The sequence below is a fragment of the Narcine bancroftii genome, chromosome 5 (genome assembly GCF_036971445.1).
Source record: "Narcine bancroftii isolate sNarBan1 chromosome 5, sNarBan1.hap1, whole genome shotgun sequence".
Classification (NCBI taxonomy): Eukaryota; Metazoa; Chordata; class Chondrichthyes; order Torpediniformes; family Narcinidae; genus Narcine; species Narcine bancroftii.
The window spans coordinates 175,947,316-175,965,488 of NC_091473.1; the positions used below are offsets into that span (position 1 = coordinate 175,947,316).

General features: G+C 42.9%; 1 protein-coding gene across 1 annotated transcript in view; it reads left to right on the forward strand.

The window, feature by feature from the left end:
* The window catches only part of vgll4b (vestigial-like family member 4b), a 139,378-nt gene that overhangs the window by 43,694 nt on the left and 77,511 nt on the right, over positions 1-18,173 (forward strand). The window lies entirely within an intron of this gene.

Below are 18,173 nucleotides of genomic sequence, written 5' to 3' on the forward strand. Positions count from 1 at the left end.
TGGTGGGTGCATGGAATGCACTGCCGGCAACAGTTGTGGAGGTAGATACAATCGGGTCTTTCAATAAACTGTTGGATAGATACAGGGCTGCGTACTCACTCCAGTTCTGTTTGGCATTTTCTTCTCTGCTCTTCTGCGCTGTGCCTTTCCAGAAGCTTCAGGCATAGCCCTGCACACAAGGAGCTCTGGAAAACATTTTAATCTGTCACGACTCCAGGCCAGGACCAAAATCAGAAGAGTTATGATTCGAGAATTGCTCTATGCAGGTGATGCTGCCTTCATGGCTCAATCCCAGCCAGAGCTGCAAGCGTTGTGTGACGCATTTACATTTGCCTGCACTGAATTTGGTCTGAAAATCAGCCTGGGCAAGACAGTCGTCTTTAGCCAACAAACCCACGACACTCCCATCAATTACCATCGATGCTCGCCAATGTAGAGAAATTTTGCTACTTTGGCTCCACCATGACAGCAATGAATTCACTCGATGCAGAACTGGACATGCCTGGGAAAAGCATCCACTACCTTCGGACACCTCCATCCCCACGTGTGGGATAACTGCCACCTCTCCACCAAGTGGAAGATCCGAGTCTATGAGGCCTGTGTGCTGAGTCGTCTTCTCTACGGCTGGGAATCCTGGATCACATACAGAAAGCAAGAACATCGCCTTAATGCATTCCATTTCCGCTGCCTCAGATCCATCCTAGGCTACTCATGGCACGTCAAATGTCCAAGTCCTGGAGAAGACTGAAAGTACAGACCTCTACTCAATCATCTGCGCTTGCTGCCTGCGGTGGGATGGCCACAGACCGATTGCCCAAAGATGTCCTCTACGGTGGGCTACAAGATGCTCCCTGCCCTGTTGGCCACCCACATCTTCGCGACAAAGACATAATCAAGCACGATCTCGTTATTCCATGTCAACCTTACTGACTGGGAGGACCTCGCAAAAAATCGCACTGCATGGCGTTCTGCAATTCGCAGTGGCACATCACAATGTGCCAACAACTACAAAAAGTTTTGTGAGGGCAGAAGAGCTACTAGGCACCGTGTTCATCTTCGCTCGTGAAGGGATGGGCCATTATGAGATCCATGGAACAGAAAAATGGAGGGTTATACAGTAATTAATTTGTAGACCATTGTTAGAGCAGGTTATTGGGTTGGCATGACATTGTGGGCTGACGGGCCTATACTGTGCTATAGATTTCTAAGTTACATTCTCAAAAAAGATCAGGAATTTGTTCCATATTACATTTGCATGCAACAAAATGTGAACTACAGATTGGCATGAATTATCAAGTAACCTTCATGTCACAAGAGTGCCATCTCCAACAATTGGGAATCTGCACACTTATTCTTTGTGTAAAGGCATTCTCATCATTTGTGAGACTTTCAACTTCACCCTCCTAAGCATCACGGTTAACCAGCAACTCATTTAGACAAGCATGTGTGACTAGGGAAGCAGATTGGAGTCATGATCATAAAGTGTGCAGCAGGGAAATGGGCCTTTTGGCCCATCGTGTCCACGCTGATCCTTCTGCTCATCTACACCAATCCCAGTTGCTCACATTCAGTCTGCATCCTTCAATACTTGGCTTATTTAAGAGATAATCTAAATGTCTCTTAAATGTGGCAATTGCATCTGACTCCACTATCTCCTCTGGCAGCACATTCAAGTCCTCAACCACTTTGTTGAACAAAAACCTAATCATCAAATACCCTTTAAAACTGATACTTCTCAATTTAAACTTTGTCTTCTTGTTTTCGATACCTCTACCATGGGAAAAAGATTATGACCAGCCCATTAATGCCCCTCATAATCTTATATTCAATAAAGCCCCCGGTAACTGGCATCAATGGGGATCTGGATAAGTGTATTTTCTGGTTGCTTGAGACTTACTTTTACAATGCCTCATGAATACACCTACATTAAGAATAAACAATTTAAAAGATAAACCACTCTACTATTAATTACAGTTGCCTGAATATATAAACCTTAAAGCATTTTACTTTATCTTCAGTCACATCCTTTGAAAACATTTAACCATTGCTACTTCTGCAGGTTTCTCCTGTTCCACGGAGCCAAGTGAAAGCTGAACAATGACATGGTCGATAGTTAACCCTCCACTACCCCAAGTTTACGGATAAAGCCTCTGACTGGGGCGACTTACTAAGCAGGAATAAGGAGATACTTTTAAGAGAGTCAACTCAAAGGCGAGTGGCATCAGCTAGCTCTTCATCCTGGGTGACGCCATTGCTGTTTCACACAACTTTATTCAAATAACTGCTGTGAGAAAAGTACGACCAAGGCCTCTGCTGGCTGAATATTTGTTCCCATCTTCACCAAACGTTTATATGTTAATTCAGAGCACATTTACAATTTTAAACTTGCTTATTTTTTGACCTATTATTTTATTCTTATTTATTTTAATTTTTAAAATTTATTTTTCTTGATTTTTTTTGTCGGTTGCTTGAATTCCAGATACCAGGAGGTTTTACTATAATGCCACCTTTCAGCATCCTTTGCTCCAAAAGCAAACTTTGCACAGTCAATGTCTCCCCATAACTTGTACCCTGCAAACCGGACCATATCCTGATGAATCTCATTTGCACTGTCCAGTGCAATCATGTTATCTCCCTTGGGAGGTGAGCTGAATTGCACACCATACTGTTCTCCAGATTCGGCCTAAATAATGTCTTGATAACGGATTCACTCCTGAAACATTGACCAACCATTTCTACTCGCGCATGACGTCCTGTTTTGCGGAAACTGCCAAAATGTTTGGCTTGGAAGACAGCCTGAAGAAAACTGAGGTCCTCCATCAGCCAGCTCCCCACCATGACTACCAGCCCCCACCCACATCTCCATCGGGCACACAGAACTCAAAATGGTCAACCAGTTTACCTACCTCAGCTGCACCATTTCATCTGATGCAAGGATCGACAACGAGATAGACAACAGACTCGCCAAGGCAAATAGCGCCTTTGGAAGACTACACAAAAGAGTCTGGAAAAACAACCACCTGAAGAAACACACAAAGGTCAGCGTGTACAGAGCCGTTGTCATACCCACACTCCTGTTCGGCTCCGAATCATGGGTCCTCTACCGGCATCACCTATGGCTCCAAGAACGCTTCCATCAGCGCTGTCTCCGCTCCATCCTCAACATTCATTAGAGTGACTTCATCACCAACATCGAAGTACTCGAGCTGGCAGAGTCTGTAAGCATCGAATTCACGCTGCTGAAGACCCAACTGCGCTGGGTGGGTCACGTCTCCAGAATGGAGGACCATCGCCTTCCCAAGATCGTGTTAAATGGTGAGCTCTCCACTGGCCACCGAGACAGAGGTGCACCAAAGAAGAGGTACAAGGACTCCTTAAAGAAATCTCTTGGTGCCTGCCACATTGACCACCGCCAGTGGGCTGATCTCGCCTCCAACCGTGCATCTTGGCGCCTCACAGTTCGGCGGGCAGCAATCTCCTTTGAAGAAGACCGCAGAGCCCACCTCACTGACAAAAGACAGGAGGAAAAACCCAACACCCAACCTCAACCAACCAATTTTCCCCTGCAACCGCTGCAACCGTGCCTGCCTGTCCCACATCGGACTTGTCAGTCACCAACGAGCCTGCAGCAGGCGTGGACATACCCCTCCATAAATCTTCGTCCGCGAAGCGAAGCCAAAGAAAGACTCTACTCCACTCCTGAGTTCCTCCAGCAATTCTTTCTTTGCTTTTCCGAGGCAATATCAAGTCAAGTTTATTGTCATCTGATTGCACAAATGCACCCTGATGAAACACTGTTCTCTGGTCCTTGGTGCAACACATGCAGACACACAACCAGACATAGCACACATAGACAAACAATATATATGCAGGACGACTATTCATATATACAAATCAATATTGTTTCATGAACATGAGAGTCTCGGATCGACAGTGTGAACAGTTCCTTTGTTCGTTCAGCATTCTCACTGCTCGTGGGAAGAAACTGTTCTTTTGGCAGGGCTGGCTCTAGTACTCCTGTATCGCTTCCTCAATGGGAGTAGCTGCTCTGTGCAGGGTGGAAAGAGTCCTCAATGATTTTGCACACCCTCTTCAGAAAACTATCCTGGTAGATCATGTCGATTGGTGGGGGAGTGGTGGAGGGAGACTCCAGTGATCCTCTCTGCCACTCTCATGGTCCTGTGTGGACTGACCTCCGATCCATTACACTGCAGCAACCGTACAAAATCGTGATGCAGCCAGACAGGGCACTCTTGATGGAACTCCTGTGGAAGATGGACATAATGGTGGCTGGTAGTGTTGCCTGCTTCAGTCTTCTCAGGAAGTGTCGTTGAACCTTACTGACAAAGGAGGAGATGTGGTTTGTCTACAATATGTCGCTCATTAAAGTGAACTCCAAGGAACTTGGTACTTTCTACCAGGAATAACCACTTCCTACTACGCTTCAATAACTCTGTAGTGGAGATCAGATTTCAGATTGATTGTCAGAGCACATACATAGCATCACATAAGAGGAACCTCATGGTTGTATATGATGTATGTGCTCTAACAATCAACCTGAAATCTGATCTCCACTACAGAGTTCTTGTTGTGAAAAGGAAATTCCTGGTCCTCCTGACGTCATGATCATCTCCTTCATCTTGCCCACGTTGAGACTCAGGTTGTTACCCTCACAAGATTTTCTACCTCTTTGTGGTGCGACTCATCATTGTTGCTGAAGAAGCCAATTACTGTTGCGTTACCTGCAAACTTGATGATGCAGGTGTATCTGGCAATGCAGTTGTGGGTCAGAAGCATGAACAGGAGTGGGCTGAGCACCAGCCCTGAGGTTCACTAATGCTCAGCGTGACACTTGCAGTTACAGAGAGGGGTGCTGAGTCCCAGCAAGAACGGCTTCTCCATCAGCCTCTGGGGAATGATCGTATTAAACGCCGAGCTGACGTCAATGAGCAGCAGCAGACTGACGTATGAGGGCGTCATTCTCCAGGTGGGACAGGACAGACCGAAGGGTCAAGACTATAGCATTTTCTGTGGAACAGTTTCTTCAGTAGGCAAATTAAAATTGGTCCAGGATCTCTGGGAGGAATGCTCTGATGGGTTCCGTTATCAGACGCTCAAAGCATTCCATAATGGTGGAGGCCAGTGCCTTAGAGTGATAGTCATTGAGGCCAGTTAGTGTCACCCTCTTGGGTACCAGGATGATGGTGGCTGTCTTGAACTTTGCAGGAACGACGGACTGTTGCAGTGAGGTGTTGAAGGTGTCCATTGGACTGCGCAATGTTTCAACATAATGAAACAAGTCTTGCATTCAGGGTTTCCTGGAGAAGATGATCCTCCTTGTGAAATTCCAACCCTTTTTTTTTGGCATCTACAAAACAGCATGATGATAGAATACTCCCCACTTGTTTTAATGAGTGCAGCTCTTGGAATTCTAATCTTGACCCCCATCCTGGACACAGCAGTCCACTTGAATGGCACCCCATCCACTACCCTGAACATTTATTCCTTACACCACAGGTGCACTCTGATGACATTATGCACTATCTCCAAAATCTCTCTCCAGTTACGTACTATATTTTCCCAACAGAGTACTCCAAGCTCGTGTCCACCATCTCCATGTTTGCAAGGGTTCACTCCCTTGCCAGTCACGTGGACGTTTATTGGTCCATTGACACTTGGACCGAATTCTGAATCTCCTTTCCTTGCTGCAGAAGGACTGCATTGGGTCAACAACGGGGCCCAGCTCCGCCTTGCCACCTTGGGGATGGGCTATAAAGGGACCTTGTCAGAGGAAGAGACCCTTGTCTTCGGATGAATTATTTCCCTTTGTCTTCCTGACTAGCCGTTATTTTTCATTCACCATAAATCTGTGCTCATCTGAAGGTCCTCATGTGATTTGGCCCAGAGTAAATGCTGCGTGCCCGTCTCTGCAGTGCTCTCTGACCTATTTTGATGCTTACATTTAAAGTTATGTTCATCTTCCCTTCATGACCTCACCCTTGTGTCTCTGAGGCCTCTTTTAGATCATTGCAAACATCCTGCCTTACTCTAAATCTAGATGAGTGTCTGCTCTAATCTCCTTACTCATCATGGCAGGCAGTTAAACGCACAGCTTCTGGGTTCCAAAGCTCCTTCCCTCAGACTCCCTTCTCCCTAAAACTTGCATCTATGATACCACTTTTAGTATCCTTCCGCCAGTTATGCCTGTGTGCACTCTGGAATGCCTTGGGAATATTTCTCCATTCCTTGCGCTATGTGGGGGCAAGTTGCTCTTGTAATGGAACTCTAGCCTCCTTGATTTGGGATACAGTATAACCTTCGGCGACTGTTGTTTTTGAGATCAATCACATTGAATTTGCTTCTTCAAATGTGATGTAGTTTGTCAGTGTTCCCTCGGATAACTTTCTGCATTCAAAATTGGATTGCCCAGGTTGATGCATTTCAATGTGATGATGTGTAAAAACATATTGCATTCGTTAAGAATGTGACTGCAAGAAATGGAGATCACTCGATTTCTGAAAGCAAAGGAGTCCTTGGTTCTGGGGACAGGACAGGAAAATGGAATGATAAATGATCTTGTTGAATGGCAAATATTTTCTGCAATTTAGATCTGCTAACAGTGTGCCAACTTAATTATTTTACATACAACATAACACGAATATAAAAGAAGTGACGAAAAAGTAGATGAGGATTTGTGCAGTGGAGGGTTGCGGGGCGGGGGGTGGGGGGAGCTCAGGGAATGAGGAACAGCAAAGAGATGGCACACACATTCCCTTTAAAAAATAATGAAGACATTTCTTCACCGGTGCCACAAATCAATGGATGCCACACGCATTATAAAAACTGGTTACAACCTCGTGTGAAGCGGGTGAGAAAAAGAGATGAGGTCAGGTAAACCCAGAAGCTGTGCATTTAACTGCCTGCCATGATGAGTAAGGAGATTAGAGCAGACACTCATCTAGATTTAGAGTAAGGCAGGATGTTTGCAATGATCTAAAAGAGGCCTCAGAGACACAAGGGTGAGGTCATGAAGGGAAGATGAACATAACTTTAAATGTAAGCATCAAGATAGGTCAGAAGGCACTGCAGAGATGGACACGCAGCATTTACTCTGGGCCATATCACATGTAGACCTTCAGATGAGCACAGATTTATGGTGAATGAAAAATAACGGCTAGTCAGGAAGACAAATGGAAATAATTCATCCGAAGACAAGGGTCTCTTCAACTGACAAGGTCCCTTTATAGCCCATCCCCAAGGTGGCAAGGTGGAGTTGGGCCCCGCTGTTGACCCACTGCAAGAAATTTGTTTAGTTTAATTGCTCAGGGCTATATTCTTGTGGAGTCAGCTGCAGAGGAGAGAACCATGTTGTGATTTCACCAGCTTTTGTTCCTCTCTTACCAGCAAAATTAGGGTTATGACACCTTCATAGAGGTTTACTGGAGTTACCACGAATATTCACAAATTTCTCAGTGCTATAGAAACACCTCCAAGCATGCTGCTTTAGTGTACTATATTTTGTAGCTATGCAAGATTTACAAGTTATGGCAGATTATGCCAAATCCTGCCTTAAATTTTGAAGGTAATCTTGTACTAGATCTTGGCATCAGAACTGAGCCTCGATTCTGTTTTTGAAATCCGAATAAATGTGCATGCAAGATAACCTTTCCCTCTTTAGTTGGAGGCATGAAGGCTGTTCTTCAGCTTGTAAGTGCTAATTCACGGTATTGAAACTGTCAAGCCACAAATGACCTCAACTCTTTTTCTCACCTGCTTCACACAAGGTTGTAACCAGTTTTTATAACACGTGAGGCATCCATTGACTTGTGGCACCGGTGAAGAAATGTCTTCATTATTTTTAAAGGGAATGTCATCTCTTTGCTGTTCCTCATTTCCTGAGCAGCCCACCACCCCCCCCCCCACCCTCCACTGCATAAATCCTCATCTACTTTTTCTTCACTTCTTTTATATTCGTGTTATGTTGTATGTAAAATAATTAAGTTGGCACACTGTTAGCAGATCTAAATTGCAATAAATATTTGCCATTCAACAAGATCATTTATTATTCCATTTTCCTGTCCTGTCCCCAGAACCAAGGATTCCTTTGCTTTCAGAAATCGAGTGATCTCCATTTTGAATGCAGTCAATGACTGTATCTCCATAACCACCAACGTAGTGAATTCACCCTCTGAGTGAGGAAATTTCCACCTAAAGTGGCCGATGATCAGGGGTGGGTGGGTGGGTGGGGGGGGGTGGGGAGTTTAACCAAAAATTCGCAAAATCAATGTGTATGACATTAGGTTGAAGGCTGTCTGGGAGTAAAATGACGTGCCATTACAAAAAAGTCCCATTCTACTTGTAAACTGTTTTTAAAAATCTTATTTGTAAGTGAATAATCAAGTGAGGGTCAGATTACTGAGGAATCCACTGAATGGAAGTTCAAAAAATGTAATATATGGCAATGAAACATGGAGCTTTAAATATAGTTTTGTTTGCAAACCAATGAAGCTTGGTTACAGCTGAGTTGGTTAGATCTTGCCCTTAAACATTTTACATTTTTTGACCTACAGCACAGTAACAGCCTCATTTTGGCCCATGAACCAGTGCCGCCCAATTGACCTACGACCCCCCAGTATATCTTTGAATGGTGGGAGGGAACCGGAGCTCCCGGGGAAAGCCCATGGGGAGAACGTACAAACTCCTCACAGACATCGCGGGACTCAAACCCTGGTGCTGATCACGAGTGCTGTAATACGGTTGCGTTAACCATGCCGCCCAAAGAGCTTTCTAAACCTATTTGAATTTGTGCCTCTTCTGTATTGTGCTTTCTCCACCTATTTCTGTTGCTATGCATAGCTATTTCTTACGGTAAGTGTTCCCAAAGGCTATTTTGACAGGCTGAATCATCCAGACTTGCATAGGGTAGCAAACTATTCCCATGAGCAAGAAGTTCACCTGCCTTTTGCCTGTAATCCTGTTGGTTCAAGCCCCATTGCATCAATGGGTTCCATATTATGATTTGAGTCAGAGGCCTTCATTTTTAAAAACTAGATTGATCTTTTTATGCGTGTTGAAACAATTGTTTAAAAAGAAACTTGCTGCATGAGACACAAAGGGAAAGCTTTAAGTTCTACATGCTTCCTGCTTTATTGTTCACAATGTGGTGATATGACCAGGGGTCATCCCGGTGACCTTGTATATAAAGCAGTCCAGAGCTTCAGTCTAGCCTTCCAGGTTCGTCTCGCAGAGAGACAAGACCTCTTAGTGTCCATATTAGTTTATTAAAGCTGCCTTAAGCTCGCACTGCTGGTGTGGTTATTGTCAGTACAGCAGCATTAATAGCTCTTTATCTGATGCCTCAGCACCCTCCACGTAATTCAGAAAGCACCTCTGCCAGCAGTCGAAGTGTGTGCCGCTCCAGGATTTCTGGGGTCGAGCTCCAGCCTGTCTGATCACAGCACATGGCTAAGCCATAGTCTCTGGTCCCTTAGGTGTAGCAAGGGTGGACTCTGGGGTACTGGGAGCTGCTGGTAGAGCCTCTGTGGGGGTTGTGTCTGCTGGAGGAGTAACCTGGGTGCTTGGGGCTATTGGCTGACTCTCTGGCTTTGGGACATTTGCAGCGGTCTTAGGGGGGGATCCCACCGGTAGCATCAGGTCTCCGTGGTACTGGGGAAACTGCTGCTGGGGGAGTGACGGTAGCGGTGTCAGCTTTCCCTGGCTCTGGAGTGGTTGGGAATTCTGCACATACGTGGCGATCAGGAGCACGACTTGTGGAGATCCTTCCACCTGCACTTGTAGTGGCCCCTTTCTGATCGGACCGGGGTTTAGGGTCGGCGATGCCTGTACTGGCAAACCCACGGCAAGGCAGGGCTCTTGGCCATTTCTTACCTGCCCTATCGTACTTCTGTGGTCTTCCCCTCATTCCACCATGATTCCAGTACAGCGGTCCCTCACTGTCTCTGTCCTCGGATGCACGTGCGTGCTGGTCGTCCCCGGATTCCATTCCTCAGGAAGAGTCTCCAGGTGGTGGGGATATGTGTTGGAGCAGAAGCAGCTTACATCGTAGTAGCTATCATATTAGTTTATTAAATTGTACTGACTATAACCACACCAGCAGTGCGAGTGTAAGACAGCTTTAATAAACTAATATGGACACTAAAAGGTCTTGTCACTCTGCAAGACTGTAGCTCTGGACTGCTTTATATACAAGGTCACCGGGACGACCCCGGTGACCTAGTGGTGTAATTACATATTACCACACACAATACGCCTACTTTTACTTGAATTATTATCAACTCAAGGGATGATTAGTTTCCTTCTCACCTTTTCTAAAGATACCAGTGACAATTTTTCTTGTTTCCTAAGGCTATCTACAGCCCACTCCCTTTATGTAATCTATGCATGTGTCCAAATGGACTAAAGAAATCTAAAGATTTTCTTTGCATCAGGAGAACTAATTGCCAGTCATTTATTGTATGAAGAAATGCCCTGTTTGCAGCACTCCTATTATGAGAGCATAACCAGAAACTAATGAACTAGAGCCTTATTTGTCTAGACAGTGGCAAATTGATCTTGGGAGAGAATGCCGCAAAAATACAAGTAGTTTAGCAGGTTCAGGTAGTGAGTGTTCATCTCCAGAAGAGCACCCTCTTTATGTGCAGACCCTAAGGATGTGAGGCTTGATGGAATGAGAAAGTGAAGCATTTAACTCTGACCTTGACCCAGGTTCCACAATTCAATCCTGTGATTGTGGGCCTTCAACTGAAAATGTCCGGTATTTGTGCAAAGGCTAGTGTTAAAGCACATCAGCTCCTGTCTGGGCAGTGATGTGGATCCATTCCAGTTTGCCTATCATAATAACAGGTCTACGGTGGATGCCATCTCACTGGCTCTACACAAAGCCTTGGATCACCTGGACAATGAAGATGCATTCATCAGCATGCTCTTGATCGACGACAGTTCAGCATTTAACAGCATCATCCCCTCAGAACTGATCAGCAAACTCCAAGACCTGGGAGTCAACTGTGCCAACTGTATAATTAGATCCTGGATTTCCTCACCTCCAAACCACAATCAGTAAGATCTTCTCCTCCGTAACCTTCATCAGTATTAGAGCACCACAGGGCTGTGTTCTTAGCCCCCTGCTCTACTCACTTTACACCTACAATTGTGGGGCTCGATACGACAACAACACCATCTACAAATTTCCAGTGATACCACTGCAATGGGTTGTACAAAGGAAGTGGATGAGATAGCAGACAGGATAGAGATTGAAAACTTGGCTGAATGGTGCACCAACAACAACCTTGCACTCAATGTCACCAAACCTAAGGAGCTGATTTTTGACTTCAGGCAAGGAAAGCCAGAGGTGTACAATCCAGTTATCGTTAGGGGATCAGAAATGGAGAGGGTGAGCAAATTTAAGTTGCTCAGATGATCTTTCCTGGACCCAACACACCTGTGGCATCATGAAGAAAGTGCGTCAGTGCCTCTACTTTTTCAGGAGTTTGTGAAGGTTTGGTATAATACCAGAAACCCTGGCAAATTTCTACAAAGGTGTGGTGGAAAGTGTGCTGACAGTGTGGTATGGAAACACTAATACTATAAAGCCCTCCAAAAGGTAGTGGCGACATCACAGACAAAACCCTCCCCGCTATTGAGAACATCTATAGGGAACGCTGCCATCAGAGAGCAGCAGCAATCATCAAAGACCCTCACCACCCAGCACACGTTCTGTTCCTGCTGCTGCCATCAGGGAAAAGGTATCGGTGCCACAACACTCACACCACCAGGTTCAGGAACAGCTGCTACCCCTCCACCATCAGACTCCTCAACAACAAATTCAAACAGGGACTCGTTTACGGACTCTTACTTGAGCACTTTATTGATTTTTTTTTCTTATGTTCTCTCTGTATTGCACAGTTTGTTTACATTCATTATCTGTTTACAGTTCTTTTATTTGTTTACATGTTTATGCTGTGTACACTTTATTTTTTGCACTACCAATTAGTGGTAATTCGGCCACACCCGCAGGAAAAAGCAATCTCAGGATTGTAGGTGATGTCATGAATGTACTCTGACAATAAATCTGAATATCATTTTAATTCTCTTGAAACCATTTATTTCAATGGATCTTTGCAACTATTTGAACTTTTTATTTATTTTAACTCTTCTACTTGATGAATGTTCTACTCTACGACTGTTAGAGCTAACTTTTAGACTGCTCACAGAAGAACTCTTCTCACTAAACGAGGTGTAACAAGATGAGAATAACAACTGTTGTGCTGGATTGAATGTTGAATAAGAACTGCTGGAAGGTCAGGGTCAGTTTGACAAAGCAATTACAATCCATATGATTACAAATAATAGCGCCATGGCTTTAACGGCAAGAAAGATGTAGCTGGACCTTTTAAGTCATACTCATTTTGAGTCTTCAGCATTATTAAAAATTGATTCTTCTGAGCGGATCAGTACCAGGGTGATTCATGTTAATGTAGTTAAAAGTTTTGCCAAAAAAAAAACGTTGGCTGTCGCTCAACAGCTGGTATCACTTAAGTAAAAGCATAACGTTGGAAAAACTCAGCAGGTCAAACAGTGGACTTTATGCAGCAAAGATAAAAATACAGAACCAACGTTTTGGCCTTGAGCCCCTTCAACAAGCCTGATGCCAGAGAAACAACATCCATATACAACTAATACTACTCCTTTAGAAAAATGAAAAAAATGGTCAGTACAGCTGTAACACAGTCACAGGAGACAGTGGGGCCAAGACATTAGGTATAAAGGGGAGGATGTTGGGCTATCGGGGTGACAAAAGTGATTGGGGGGGGGGGTGAAAAGGCATAAATGAGGATGATAGGTTGAAGTCAGCTCCAGCATCTTGTGGTTAACATAGTTTTCATTTGTGGAACATCTTTTTTTTTAAAGTTTTCAGCATCAATTTCTTCTGAATTTCTCTGCCTTCATTGTTTTTAGATTTGATAAATGTTTCATCATTGCTGATCTGTTTAATAAATAATTACTATAATTTCCCAAATATCATCAAGCCTTGAAATATTAATCTGTAGATTAATTTTATAAACGCTCAATAGGAACATTTTATTTCATAACCACAAGAGGGTGCCCTTCTGATTAGAGGAGCTCAGATTCTTGCATCTTGGAGGAAAGGAGGAAATGCGCTGAAGGTTTTAATTTTAACAGTTAATGCTCATTAATGCTTCTAAAGATTTAACCAATCCCATCAGCAAGAATGATCCATTTGTTGCAGATTTTAAGTTTTTGGTTAATATATTTTCCTGTAGAATTTTGTATTTGTGACATGATTAAGGTGTGTAATTTCCCCCACTGTCTTTGTGTTAGTGTACTTGGTTGTGCAAAGTTGGTCTACAGCAGAAGACCTTGAACAAACTGTTCTCTCCAGCACATAATACTTATCAAACCCAAACACAAGTTTAACCACTTTGTATTGTTGAGTTTCAGTATTTAATTTACCTATATATTCAATTACACATCCTTCAAAAAAGCAGAAAAAGAAAGGTCAAACTGTACTGTATCTTCATCAAAGGTGCACCAACTTCTCCCCATACCCCACACTAGAATTTTAAATAAATAGAAGACATGCAAACAATTGCCATGTGCAGTTTTCATTTTTCTACAGTGAGAAGTAGCAGGCTTCGCATTTAATAAAAATTTCAAATTATTATTTAATTGGCAAGCATTGCACCATGTTGTTATGCAAAAGGATTTTGGAGTACTTGTGCATGAATTGCAAAAGGATGGTTTACAGGTGCTCAAGTTTTATGGCCCCCCTCTTCCCTGTGAAGCATTAGTTGGTTTCTTCCGCGCTTCTCGCCTACTGATGACATCAAAAACATTTTAACGATTGTTATGTGAGGTGAAAAGAATACAAGTTTTTTACTCTGAGTGTAACAATTGTGGCTTGTGATTTCAGAACAGACAGACAAATAGGAAATCATTCTTATTGAACAAGTAGGAGAGAAGAAAGCATGAACATGCATATTACAAAAAAGTTTTTTAAAAAACTCGGAGCACAATGGTTTGTCCACAATGAGCATAAACTCGGACGTGAAAACATTATAAAAGAACTTTAAATAAACAATCCTTATAAAATTAAAATTTTAGAGAGATCCTTGAGCTTGTGTACAAGTTTTTTTTAATGTCAGGCTCCATGTGGGATAGGGATAGTTGAAGGTCATCTCTTGTTGTGATATTAAGTCTATTCCTGGATTTTGTCAAGGAAACTACCTCGCTTAATCCAGAATCAACTAAATGTGTTGAGGGAAAGACAATAAAAAAATATTTCAGCATTTTCTCACAGTTTTGGAAATCTATTCGGCAGATCACTCTTAACTCAAATTAAAAAAAAATTAATTGAACCTATGGTGTGCAATTGTACCACACTAAAGATCAATCAACCTCTCTTGAATTTCTGCGTCAACATCAGTGGGTTGTTCCTCAATATGGATCTAATGTCCAATACAGTATGTTATCATGAGGTTTAACAGGTCACTAAATCTTTCCTGCAGATCTTTGTATTTGGTTTAGATGTTTCACATAAACAGTAATGTCATCGTCCTTCAGTACCTCTGCATTCATGTTCAGATTTAGAATTTAAAAAATTCCCGACACCTGATATTGCCCCAATACACTTTGAGGAAGAAGACAATGTTTTCCTTACCATCAGTGAGGTGATTGTGTTTACCCTGTTCAATAAACAGAGTTTGTCAAAGATATTTGCCAGATAAAAGATGGCTTTGCATCAACAAATTTTTTTTCTGTTTGAAGTAAGAGATACATAGCTGAAGTAAATTTCTTTGTGCTTCCCTTTTGAATTAGTTTCCACATCACTACACTTTAGTAGAGGGGGCACATAAGCTCCAGACAGAGTTGGGAATGAGACTTAAGTATAAGAATTGGTGAACAAAACTGGTTCGATTTATATTGGGACAGTATGACAAACAATAAATGTAAGATACAGACTGGTGCAATATAATTTTTTGCACCAGTTATATCTCACACCGAAAAAATTAAATTAATTTAAATCAGATATTTGGGATCAATGTTTTAGATGTGGTGAGGAGATAGGAACCTTTTTACATTCAATCGGGTCACATCCCAAAGTGATGCCCTTCTCCTAGAGCAAATTATATGAATTCAATTTTCACAGAACCCAAAACTGTTTTTCACTAGGGAACATAGTGAACATAGTGAAATAAGGCCTAAAATGAGGCTGACCAAATAGCACACAGAATTTGTCAAGATTGAAATGGCCAGGAAATGTATAGCAGTTACTTGGAAACCTGATCCCCATCTAGGTATAGCTCACTAGAATGCGGGATAGTTGTTTTCCCTTTGAGAAGATTACCTATAACCGAAGAAGTAAGTATGGTGCGTTTTTAAAAATACGGCAGCCACATTTACTATGTGCAAACCTAAATGGTTTGCCTATTATCCTCAAACCATGGCCCCGGGTTCTGGATTTTCCCATTATTGGAAACATCCCATCTGCATCCATTCTGTCCAGTCCTGCCAGAATTTTATATGTCTCTATGAGATCCCCTCTCAATCTTCTAAACTCCAGCGAGTACAATCCCAATTTGTGCAATCTTTCCTCATAAGTCATTCCTGCCATTCCAGGTATCAGCCTGGTGAATCGCCTCTGCACTCCCTCCATTGCAAGAACATCCTTCCTTAGATAAGGTGACAAAACTGCACACAATACTCCAGGTGGGGTCTCACCAAGGCCCTGTACAGCTGCAGTAAGGTATCCTTGTTCCTAGACTCAAACCCTCTTGATATGAAGGCCAACATACCATTTGCCTTTTTAACCGCCTGCTGTACCTGCATGCTCTCCTTCAGAGACTGATATACAAGTACCCCTAGGTCTCTCTGCACTTCCCCATCTCTTAATCTATTGCCATTCAAATAGTAATCTGCCCTCCGGTTTGTATTACCAAAGTGGATAACCTCACATTGATCCACATTGTAGTGCATTTGCCATGGATCTGCCCAGTCCCTCAATTTATCCACATCACACTGGAGCTTCCTGACCCCCTCTTCCGTGCACACAACCCCTCCTGGCTTAGTGTCATCTCCAAATTTGGAGATATTACATCCAATCCCCTCATCCAGATCATTAATGTAACTTGTGAACAGCTGGGGTCCCAGTACAGATCCCTGTGGTACCCCTCTGGTCACCGCCTGCCACTCAGAAAACGAGCCATTTATCCCAACTCTCTGTCTTCTACCTGCCAGCCAGTTCTCAATTCACATCAATACTTTGCCCCCAATCCCATGAGCCTTGATTTTGTAAGCCAGTCATTTATGCGGGACCTTATGGAAGGCCTTTTGGAAGTCCAGGTACACCACATCCACTGGCTCTCCCCCATCTATTTTACCTGTCACCATCTCAAAGAATTCCAATAGATTTGTCAAGCACGATTTACCTTTTGTAAATCCATGTTGACTCCGTCTGATCCCTTCTCTGCTAGTCATATGCTCCGCTATTACATCCTTAATAATGGATTGCATCATTTTGCCCACTACTGATGTAAGGCTCACCGGCCGATAATTCCCCGCTTTTTCTCTACCCCCCTTTTTAAATAGTGGGGTAACATTAGCTACCCTCCGATCCATGGGTACTGATCCTGAGTCTATCAAAAGCACTTCTTACAGGGTTAGCTCAAAGGTCGGCTTACATTTTATGGAAAATAATAAACAATACACACCTTCTTCAATAAAAGCTCACAGAAGGAGACATGCACTCACTACCTGTCACAAAAACTCAAAGGAAAATGAGGATGTTTGCAGAAGTGGGACATTTGAAGCAAAACCTTTCAGCCTGCACCCTTATTTCTTGGAATTGAAGGCAATAGAATAAAGAGGAAAAACTATGTGGAAGACAATCTACAGTCACGTCAGTCAAACGCAACCATGTCGAAGCAAGGAATGCTCTGAAAACATTACAACCATCAAACTTTAGAGCTCAGAAAACCGGCCCTTCGGCCTTTCTCATTTGTCCTGTTGACTTGCATCCAGCCTATATCCCTCAAAACTCCTCCCATCCATGTACTTGCCCACAATGTTCTTAATGTTGCAATTGAGCCCGCATTCACCACTTCAGCTCACAGCTTGTTCCATTCTCCCTACACTCTCGGTATGAAGATGTTCCCCCTAAACTTTCACCCTTAACCCATGTATCTCACCTGGCCTCTGGAAATAGCCTACCTATATTTACTCTGTCTATTCCCATCATAATTTTAAGTAGTGCTATCAAATCGCTGCTCCTTCTAAACTCCAGGAAATAAAATCCTAACCTGTTTAATCTTTTCCCATAACTCAGTTCTTCAAGTCCTTAGCAACATAAATTTAAATCTCCTCTGCACCTTTTAAATCTTTTTGATATCCTTCCTGTAGTAAGGGTGACCAAAGCTGCACATAATACTTCAAAGTTGGCCTCGCCATGTCTTGTAGAACTTCACCATTACTTCCCATCTACTATACTCAGTACTTTTATTTTTGAAAGCCAATGTTCCGAAAGCTCTCTTTAAGATCCTATCTACCTGTGATGCCATTTTCAGTGTCCTCCATAATGTTTGAGACAGACATTTTTTTTTTCTTTTATTTGTCCCTGTGCTCCACAGTTTTAAATTTGTAATCAAACAATTCACATGTGATTAAAGTGCACATTCCAGATTTTATTCAAGGTTATGTGTATACATTTTGGTTTGACCATGTTGAAATTACAGCACTTTTTATACATAGTTCCCTTATTTCAGGGCACCCTAATGTTGGGGACATTTGTCTTCATGGGTGTTTGTGAATACTCAGGTATGTTTCTTTGCTTCATTGGTGCAGGTATAAGAGAGCTAGGCTTGCTTCAAAGCTTTTGATCACCTTTGGAGTCTGTAGTCGCCATTTTTAAACAGGAGGACCAGAGTTGTGCCCATGAAAGTCAAAGTAGCCATTATGAGCCTGAAAAACGAGAATAAAACAGTAAGAGATGTCACCCAAACCTTACTATTACCAAAATCAACTGTTTGGAACATCATTAAGAAGAAAGAGCGTTCTGGTGAGCTCAGTCATCGCCAAGGGACGGGTAGGCCAAGGAAGACCACCCCTGCTGATGACGGAAGAATTCTTATAATGAAGAA